General features: G+C 42.5%; 1 pseudogene; it reads left to right on the top strand.

Annotated features, from left to right (window-relative positions):
- The first annotated feature begins 6693 nt into the window (after positions 1 to 6693).
- LOC123470695 lies at positions 6694 to 7652 on the top strand (annotated as a pseudogene).
- The last annotated feature ends 2820 nt before the right edge of the window (positions 7653 to 10472 follow it).

Below are 10472 nucleotides of genomic sequence, written 5' to 3' on the forward strand. Positions count from 1 at the left end.
CCGCCGTCAATTCTAAGAGGAAATCCCGTAAAGATCCTTCTCCTCGACATGACAGGCAGCGGTCCATCATGCAGTCCTACAATATTAGTCAATTAACTTAAGGAATTTTGGTTGCTTTTATTTTTTTAAATTGTTTTCCTACTGACCTTGTTATAAACGGAGCATACAATTTTATTCATGAAGCAGTGGCGCTCGTCGTGTATATGAAAAGCTGATAACATGAGCTTCACGTTCTGATGATACACGCACACGCTAACAGAATGGGTCCCGCTGGAACCCACAGTCACGACATTAGCCGGCCTCTTTGATGCGAATAAAGAGAATCCGAACGTTTTATATGCCAAGACGGAAGATTGTTTCTTATATTCTGCGTACAACTCGTTCAAGTTAAGCAGAAGTAAACGCTTCTGGACTTTCACTCTTTTATTTCCTTGCTTAACACTTTTCACGTTTTTCATCCCGGGTAGTTGGCGACTATATTCGTCGGAGTTATAAAAATCAATAATCCTTTAAATATCCTCTTCTGTCAAAATTCTTCCGCGCACGCTTGAATTTCGGATTTTTGGTAATATCCCGCTCTCGCGCTTAAGTTGAGATGATTTTTTGGCTGCATGATTACTAACGTTGAAATAACTGGCAACTTGATTGCTAGACCAACTTTGGGGCGCCAAGGTTAGTAAAGAATAACGCTCTTTGCGGTCGTCTGATGATGAAATCTTGTTGCGAATTTCCTCTAGTAGACTAGAATAATCATCCAGTTTCAAAGACGAGTGGGAGGCAGATTCGTTCAAAATATTTTGTCGAACAGAATGAATAACTTTATCAAAAACGGCCAGTCTTCCTTCTTTAGAGGATTTTGTTAGATTTTTCACCGGAGCAATCACAGATACGTCCTCCAGTGCGTGTATCACTTTAGTGGGGGTAAACGTACTGTTATTACATGAAAAAACGGACGTGGATATGTTGCACTCAGTTTCCCAATCATCGTCCGGTATAACCGGAGAATCACACGGCGGATTGTTTTCGAGATCACTGTCGGGCGAAACAGATTCGTTATTACACTCTAAAACATTTTTGACTTCATTTAAACACCTCGAGCAAAGTTTTTTCCCTGGAATGAGAGGAAACGGCAACACGCACTTAAAAGAATCACTGAAATTTAATGATATTTTATAATGCCCCTTGATTTTCTTCTTGTGTTTCGAAAAGGGATCACAACACACAGTTTGTCTTTTTTCGTAGGAAGTATAATAAATATAAAAATGGTGAGCACAAATTGTTTTGATATCACACTGAACGCGCAGTTTAACTATACGTTGTTCAGATTCGATCAAATCATCCAAAAGTATGAGTTTCTTGTCTTTGATATAACAAGTTTGATGACACGCACAGTTCGGAACCAATAACTGAACACAACATTTCGGAATATCACTAGCCATATCCAAAATTGCGACAACCTTACTGATGTAGAACTTTCGAGAGACTAAAGGCTGGCAACTTTTTTTACTGTTACATTTTTCAGAATTCAAATTGAAAAAAAAATTGTTCGATAACAACAAACAAGCTATTGGAAAATATAGATCTGAAGTTTTTTTAGCTTGTTAACGGATAACTATAAAAAGGGTTTGCCGCAGCCGCTCCCCCCGCTGTTGTCCCTCGAGGGAAGCGGCTAGCGCGCATCTATGGCGCTGCAACGCGCATAGGCTGTATGGCCAATAGGTCCAAACTTTAAAAATTTATTATTAAATAACGGATCACGGTAACAGCACGGGGTCTTTTTCTTCTCGATAGGGAGATAATGATCTTCAAAGCAGTGAAATTTTTTTTCCCGACTTAGGTCGTATATAGCCGGAATTAAATGTTTAATAAAAATATTTGAAATGCTAATAAGTATAAATATTTTTATTCAAATGTCGATCGCAACTACATAGTAATTAAGAAAATAAAAAGCTCTTTAATTTCGTTTTTAAAAATTAAATTTAACTCAAACGGGTGCTGAGTTATATGATTTCTAGAGAAAAAACGTCCATCCGGAAATACAATAAACGGGAAACTTTGAGCCTCTCTATTTCGCTTCCGGCTCAACGAATATTGCTGAAAATTTAGGAAATGTTTTCTAACGCTATAAACAACACCCTGTTAAAAAATAAAAATTTTCGGAGGTGGTCGCGGAAAAATTGGTCGTTTTTGAATGGAATGACCCAAAATGTAACCAAGTCCAAGATGTCCTTTTCTTTTTTCTTGATACCGATGAATTTTCACCAGCTTCTGTTGACAGAGAACAAGATGTTGACGTCAATGTGCCTATTGACAAGCTTGTGTTAATTAACTTTATTTCTGTTCATTAATTGGTATAAACTTACCTGTAAGACTGCATGCTTCATTTGTTGATTGCATTTCAGCTCCTTCTTCACCACTATCCTAGAGTTCAATGCTGATTGTACTTGGTGAGCTAACGTTTGAAACATTCGACAAAGCCAACACAGATCTTTTATGCCCTTTTGAATTCTTTGGTGGCATTTTTGTTGAAATTCACTAAATGGTTGATAAAAAAACACTTAAAAAACAACAAACACGAGTCCAATTCGATTCAAACTATAAGTAACAATAAACTAAACAACTTAAACACACCACTCATCATTGACTGACAACAAACACAAATGTCACACTAGTCACGTGGTCCTGATTGACCTATGAGGAGCAATTTTATTATAGATGACCTATCAGGAGACAGCTCCGGTGTTAAGTCAACCATAGCGTCATTTATTGTTTTTCGCACCACCTCAGGCAAATTTCTATTCGGTGCTTTTGGTGCTTACCGGTGCTTGCACCGCACCGCACCGGAAAAAAATCACCGCACCGCACCGTCCCCGAACCTCATTTTTCGGTGAGGGTTTTCGGTGTCCCCGATTAATTTGAAATCGGGGCCGAGCCCTAGAGCCAATCAGACAAAAAACCAAGGGGTTAAAGTCTATTTCACCCAACCAACGTAAATTAAAGTAAAGTTAAGTAAATTAAGTAGTTTACTTAACTTGTATACTGATTTAGTCACTAAATATACTGAATAGAGTAGTAAAACATCCTACGTTGCGCGTTCCCCACAAATGAGAAAATCTCATTTGTGTCCAAGTTGGTCTGCTGTGGCTGCAGCGTCTTATGGAGAAAGCATCTTCTTCACGTTAAAAATAAAGTTTTCATAACTATAATTTAGATTTCCCCCTTTTCTTCCTAGCAGTGGGTACCCTATTCATCTTTTCATTTCCCAATATTTTTTTCTAGCTCCAGTTCTATCTACTTTATTTTTATTTTATTTTTGTTTGTAAGTTGCTCGTCTCTTTTAGCCGAAGAATTTCGTTTCCTGCCAGAAATTCGTCTGCTACAAGGGGTTGAACAACAAACCATTCACAAACAATAGCTAAATAAAAATAAACCATGAAATTTCTTATTCAAAGCGAAATCTATAACCTTAGTTGTATCGCATCGACGGGTTTGGATTTGCTTAGAAATGATTTGTTGAAGGCAAAGGAGGGGATGGATGATGAGGAACTACTTGAACATTTGATCCTGTCAGAGGATTTTTCCGGAACCATCCCAAACGCGGATGAAGATTTAGACGAAGAAGATGCAGATGAAGATGAAGACGATGATTATGACTATGAAGATTTCGAAACCGATGAGTCTGGCAGTGAAGACGTTGGAATAAATCCCAAATCAAATGCCCCGCATAATGAAGATCACAGAGAAGAGGAATTGTTTTTGGGGAATTTAGATGATGAAGACTGTGGTATTTAGGGCAAGAAAATAAAGGGCATTCATCTCGTTCAGTTCTTACAATAATAAATCAGTGAACAATTCTTATGGTTTCAATTTTGTCTATTTTTTAACAAGTAATCCAACCTTGGTTGTCTCTTAACATGAAAACTGCTTTTATTAAGTGGAAAAGTTTTATATTTTGATTTATCGAGTCAACAATATTTTCTTGAGGAATGGATAAAAATATGTAAGACTATCGTACTACTTCAGAACTGTACCTTTGAGGAAGGAAATCTGCTTGCATAAGATGCATATCTTGTAACTTACAGAAGTTGTTTAGAAAGATAAGAACCATTCTTCATGACCGTACCCATATAGCACATTTCTGCCGTCGGATGTCCGAATCATGGCCGAACATCCGTTAGATATCTATATACTCAAAGGCTAGTTCTAGGGTGTCCGTTCTAGGTGTCCGTGTTCTAGGTGTCCGTCGGCTAGTCACCTTGGAAGTGCAATGGATGTGCGAAAATTATATTCTTCCTTCCAACAGCCAAGAAGATTTTCAATTGTTTCATTCAAGGATCGGCCTCGAGCCAATCGGGGCGCTTTTTTTCAAATCGAGTTTCTCATTTCGGGCCATCGAGGCGTGGCTCAGGGTGGAAAATTCTTCTCCCCGAATTCAATTGGGGTTTTGCAATCAATTGGATTGCAATCAATCGATTCATCAATGCAAAAAAACATTATCGATTGACTGCTTCACCCGATCTATCCGATAACAACCCCGATAATAGCTCGTTCTACCCGCTGGCCCCGATTTTTACTCTGAAACCGAAAGAACGGCATTTTTTAAAAATTGCTTCGGGGCAACGGGTTAACCTCAAATTTTTCCCCGCACCACCCCGGTTGAAAAAGTGGCAACTCAATTCAACCCCCGAATGCACTTTATTGGTGCGGGGCGGTTAACTCGATTAGAACTAATTGGGGCCGATCACTAAGTTTCATTATTAATTGTCAAAATTTCTTTGTTTTCAAAAGGGGAAAACTTAACCGTGTTCAAATTTTTTCCTTGAACGTATTTTTATTTTAAGTCCAGCATTTAATACGAAAAATTGAAAAAAAATAAAGGAGTAATTATCTATTTGCCGGATGGTTTATTTTTTAATTTATTACAAAAAATGAATAAAATATATATAAGTCGTGAGTTTGTTTGCACAGGCTTTCCGTTTAGCTTACGGGAACCAAGCCACTGGAAATTAACTTACAGAAAATAAATATTATTCGGTATCTAATAATATTCAAAGCAAGTATACTTATGATAGGATTTTAATTTCAAATAATAAAAAACTACTTTAAACTTAATAAATCATGCTGAACTAAAATTCAAAAAATATTTAGCAAAAATTGTTTAATTTCAATTTATACACTTTTGGTTTAACCTAAGTTCGACATCATCTTGACTTCTTAAAAATTCTGTATGTGATTTGTTATCGAAAGAGCTCAAGTGTTTTACAACAATTGGATTGTATTGTTCGAAAATGATAAACATTATATATAGATTGGCACAGTGGTTAGTTAATGGAGTGGTTTCCGGAAGGGGAATAAACATGTATGAGGTAGGTGCATTTTAAAATATTACTAAAATTACATAAATAAAATATGTGGGAAAGAATCTACTAATCTACTGGGTAGGGAGTTTCTACGGGAAAAGGGGGGATATCCTCAGCTTCGGGGTTTGGTGCACCATGATGGAAATGGGCACCCACCATTTCCATTGATCCCTGGATCGCTGCCAATCGGGCCTTGAATCGGAAGGCACCCCAGGATCTTCCGTTGATTCCGAGAATCGAACGGATTTCGTCGTTCCTGGGGTACCATGATCCAAGAGACCCGACAACCAGGGGGAGAATCCTCCCATGCGAAGAATATTTATCATATTTCCGCTGGTAGGCATTCTCCATACTCCCTGGTTGGTCATAGCAGACCACGACGTCGACCATCACCCGGGAACCGGATAGTTGAAATTCAACATCCGGTCTTAACCTTTGCCCGGGGATGGCATTGTTGATCGTGACGTCGTGTCCCTGCTTGACTAGCAGCGACTCCAAGAGATCTTGGATGGTGTTGTGCCTCTTGGTGGCGCTGTTAAGGGCGGTCAAAACCAAAAAAAATTACAGCCATAGGAAATCCAAATCGGATATCGGGATGTCCGGAGGATATCAAAAAGATGTACTCAACATCCGACCCCGAAATCTGTCTGACATTTGACGGACTGCCTTGTGTTATGTGGGTATAATCTAGCTTCAACTGCTATGCTGGAGAAAAGTGTCTGTCGAATGACCATGAGGTGTGCTGACTTGAGCGAAGATGGATGAGGATGGAAAAGTCTGGTCTCTTAGCTGTAGGATTATAACTTTCCAATGCCTAATGATTATAAGAAAATACACATCTCTATCTTTTCGTCTGCTACTCTGACAAGTCGCTCTTCTAGCTGTGTCTGATGCTTCCAGTTTTTTCGGTATTTGACTCCCATCGTGTTGTGCTTATTTTCCTGTTTTTCCACTCTCAGCCACTTGGCTGATGATGGGGGACAGCGACGGTGGCTCCCCGTCCCCTATCCCAACTAGAGTCTGTATACACTGTCAAAATACCTTTTTTCCCAAATCCAAAGTTCACCGTTCTTGTTGCAATAAGGCTCGCTGCAACCCTCTCAATGCTAGCCTTTCTCAGCGTCCCTCCTCCACTGATAATGACTCACTTTTTCCAAGCCCTGCTTCCAAAGGTGACAAAAGGAAGAAAGATGTGCAGTCTCCCAACACCACCGACTGAACGGGCCAAAAGAGAGGCAGAAGTGATCCGTCCACCCTATTCCTTGAAGAGACCGATACTACCACCATCCTCGACTGGCCTAAGGATGTACTTATTGCTAAGCTATCTCTGTGCATGTCCCACCTTCTAACTCAATGTAATCTTGTGTCAGACCTAGAGTCCTCTAACTCCATCCTTCGTTGTCAACTGAACGATCATGTGCTACAAGTTGGTAAGCTCGAGGCTGACATTGTGAACATCAAACTGGCCTTTGCAGACAGCGTTCTCGGCGCTAGTCGTTTTTGTAACCCCTCTGTCTCCCCAAACCCTTCGTACGCTATGGTTGCTCGTGGCCCTGCCACTAGTTCGGTGTTAGTTGCCAAATGTGTTGCTGGTTCAGAGCCCCCAGTACCAGTTGATCTAATGGCGGTGGAAAAGATGTTGGACACCTTCAATACCGGCCTTATCCCCTCTCACGTCCGTGTTAAGAACGACAAGATGTTCATCACTCTGGACAACGAATTGGCGGTTTCCAAAGCCACCGACATCCTGAACAAACAACCTGAGTTTCGCTCTCAGTTTTCCCAGGCTTCCAAGCTAAATTTTTTCTTTCCTGTTGTGGCTCTGTTTGTTGATGTCACAGACCTCGACCATCTTAAATTTGAATTAGAGCACTGTAACAAGCTAATGAGGGGTCAAATCCACTTCTTAAAGAAAGTCTATTCTAAACCTAATTCCCCGTTAGGTCACGTGAAAATCTTCCTTCAGTCGCGAGAAGCCAGAGACAACATTCTGCTCCAAAAAAAGTCTCTGTTAATGGTGTGAACTTTCACGTGGTTCCCATCGATCTCGATCGTGAGGTTAGACGATGCTTTCGTTGCCAAAAATACGGTCACATCCAAGGGGTTTGCAAGGCAGTTACTTCTGCCTGCGGTAAATGCTCTAAATCACACCGAACTAGCGAATGCTCGGCGGCTAAAGATGACTGGCGCTGTGTATACTGCGACGGCCCCCACCAAACGGGCTCCCCTTCTTTTCCTGAGCAAATTAAAGCTGTGGCCCGTTACAGATCTTTTTTAGACAAATATGTGTAGTCCGACAGTCACCCCTTCAAAACCACGGCTCCCTCTCCCGTCGCCGCTCAAGTGTATCCAAATCAATTTACGCCATTCTAAAACTGCCTCGGCATCTTTGGCTCAAGTGATGTTGGACCTGGACATAGACATTGCCCTTGTACAAGAACCCTACGCTTCCGGCACTTTTCCCCCAGTCGTGAATAATGCCCCACCTGGCTTCTCTTCCTTCCACCAACTGTCCGAACTCCATGCCTATGGCTCTTGTATCTTAGTCTGTGACTCGGTATCTAAAACCGGCAAGCTGGCTACCAAACATTTGTCAAACCATGTTGCCTGCATCGACTTACAAACTTCCACTGGCCCTCTACGTTTTTTCTCCGTATACCTTCGGCCCTCCATAACTGACTTTCACTCAACTGCCCTATATATCCTCGATCACTTGGTAACCCCCAGCTGTGTGTTTGGCGCTGATGCAAATACAAAGAACATTATCTGGAACAGCAGATCCACGGACCCTAGGGGCATGGAGTTAGAGTCCCTTTTTTTTATGCGAAACTTGTCTATCGCTAATATTGCTAAATCTAAGCTCGACTTCGTACCTGGGGTTACCTCCTTCATCGATGTGACCTTCGCCGGACACCAAGTTAAATTCAACCGGTGGCTATTCTTGCCCATCCCTTCCCTGTCACCCTTACATCTACTTTGAGATCCACTCAGCCACCCCACCTCTTTTTCCTAGTCCGTCAACGCGTAAGGGAGCTCATTCCATTCCATCTCCTCCCTGCATCGATCAGCTTCTTTTCTACTCTTCTCTCGTCAGTATGCTCTACTCCAACCCTCCGACCAGTTTAACCTATTTGGCGGCGATTGAAACCAGCATCTCGTTCATCTCCAACTGCATCTCTGTTTGTGCGGTGACCGCTAAGTTCCCTTTCGCTGGTCCTTCTTCCGCCAAAAACATGCCCTGGTGGTCCTCGCATCTGTGTGCTCTCCGAACCTCTACCCGCGTACCCTTTCGTAGTTGGTCAAAAAACAAATCTAAGTCCAACGAAATTATCTACCGACGATCTAAGGCGGCCTATCAGAGCGCTATTCGTTCCGCTAAGGCTAAGTCATGGGAAGTTTTTAGATCTGAAGCTACTGCTGGTGACACTTTCAAAGCTCTGGCCAAATTCTCTGGAAAAGCCAAGTCCATCCAGCTACCAAGCTCCATGATGATCAACGGCTCACTTTCCTCCGACCCTAACATCATCATCGATGGCTGCGCTAAACATTTTTTCCCGGAAGAGTCCTCGACCAGCCAACTCCACCGTGACGTCCTGGAGAAAGCGGACATCGCACTTAACACCACTCACTCTGGCTGCCCGTCTGTTTCAGATTGGGAATTCGAGGCTGCCCACCAGTCTCTTAACCCTAACTCCGCCCCAGGATGTTACGGTATCTCTGCGTCTCTTCTTTTGTTAAGCCTTTCGTCCATCAAACCACACCTGCTTGCTATACTAAACGCCTGCATGGCCCTCTACGTTTTTCCTACCTCGTGGAAAGTAGCCAAAGTCAAGATTATTGGCAAACCTAACAAGCTAGACTATTCGTCCTTAAAAAGCTTTAGGCCGATCAGTCTTGTCTCCAACCTCTCAAAGATTTTGGAGAAAGTCATCCTTAGCCGTCTCTTGTGGCTCGCCAACTCTAATGATTGGTTCAGTACCGATCAGCACGGATTCAGAGAAGGCAAATCAACGGAGACCGCCGTGCATTCTCTAGTCAGCTTCATTGAAAGGGCCTTTTCCGACAAACAATCCTGTGCCACTGCGTTTCTAGATATACAAAGTGCCTTTGACTCAGCCTGGCACCCAGCCATTATCTCCGCCCTTAGTGAAAAGGGCTGTCCTTCACCCCTACTCCATCTCATCCATAGTTTTCTTTCAGACCGGCAGGTGATCTTAACTGTTGAAGGCTTTTCTCTGACCAAACCCGTACGACTCGGCTGTCCTCAAGGTGGGGTCCTGTCTCCCTTCCTCTGGAACGTCCTAATCGATAATCTTCTTAGACCCCACTCCTCCTCTCCCGTCAAAATCATCGCTTATGCCGATGACATCACCATCGCCTCGCGGCACAAGGATCCAATGTTAGCTACCCGCTATCTCCAAGAAGCATGTGACCGTACTGCCCTCTGGTTGGAAAGCCTTCAACTTTCCCTTAACGCCATTAAGTCTGTCTTTGTCCTGTTTGCCCCGAGGCTCAGGCCAAACTTCGACCTCTCCATCACTATTAATGATGTCCTTGTATTCCCTTCGACTGAAGTCAACTTTCTCGGCCTCACTCTTAGCTCCAATTTAAAATGGAATAACCATATCATAGGTAAACTCAACTCTTCACGCAGAGCTCTAATGGCGGCTAACTGCTGCCTACGCCAAACCTGTTATCATGACCCAAAGCGTATACGTTTTCTGTATCTCTCTACTGTGGAGCCAATTTTAACTTAGCGTGTTCCGTCTGGCTTTCGTTTTTAAGCTCTAAAGCTGGGGTGAAAAAGCTACGATCCTTCGAACGTTCCGTCGCTCGTTTGATCACTCTTTCATTTAGATCCGCTCCCACTGACTCTCTCCTCATTCTCTCCAACCTCGTCCCACTAGACTTGCGCATTATGCAAATTGCTACTACACGTTTTCTTTCACTGCAAGGACTCGACTTCTCCCCTCGTTCTAAAGTTGTCATCTCCCGACGCTTTGTTCATTTCTGTTCGCTTCCACACATCTCCACCCCTCACCTCCCGGTGCTAGTTTCGCTTCCGCCATGGTCCCTCCACATCCCTTCTGTTCGTACCCTTCCAGATGGAAT

The sequence above is a fragment of the Daphnia magna genome, linkage group LG3 (genome assembly GCF_020631705.1).
Source record: "Daphnia magna isolate NIES linkage group LG3, ASM2063170v1.1, whole genome shotgun sequence".
In the NCBI taxonomy this organism is placed as follows: Eukaryota; Metazoa; Arthropoda; class Branchiopoda; order Diplostraca; family Daphniidae; genus Daphnia; species Daphnia magna.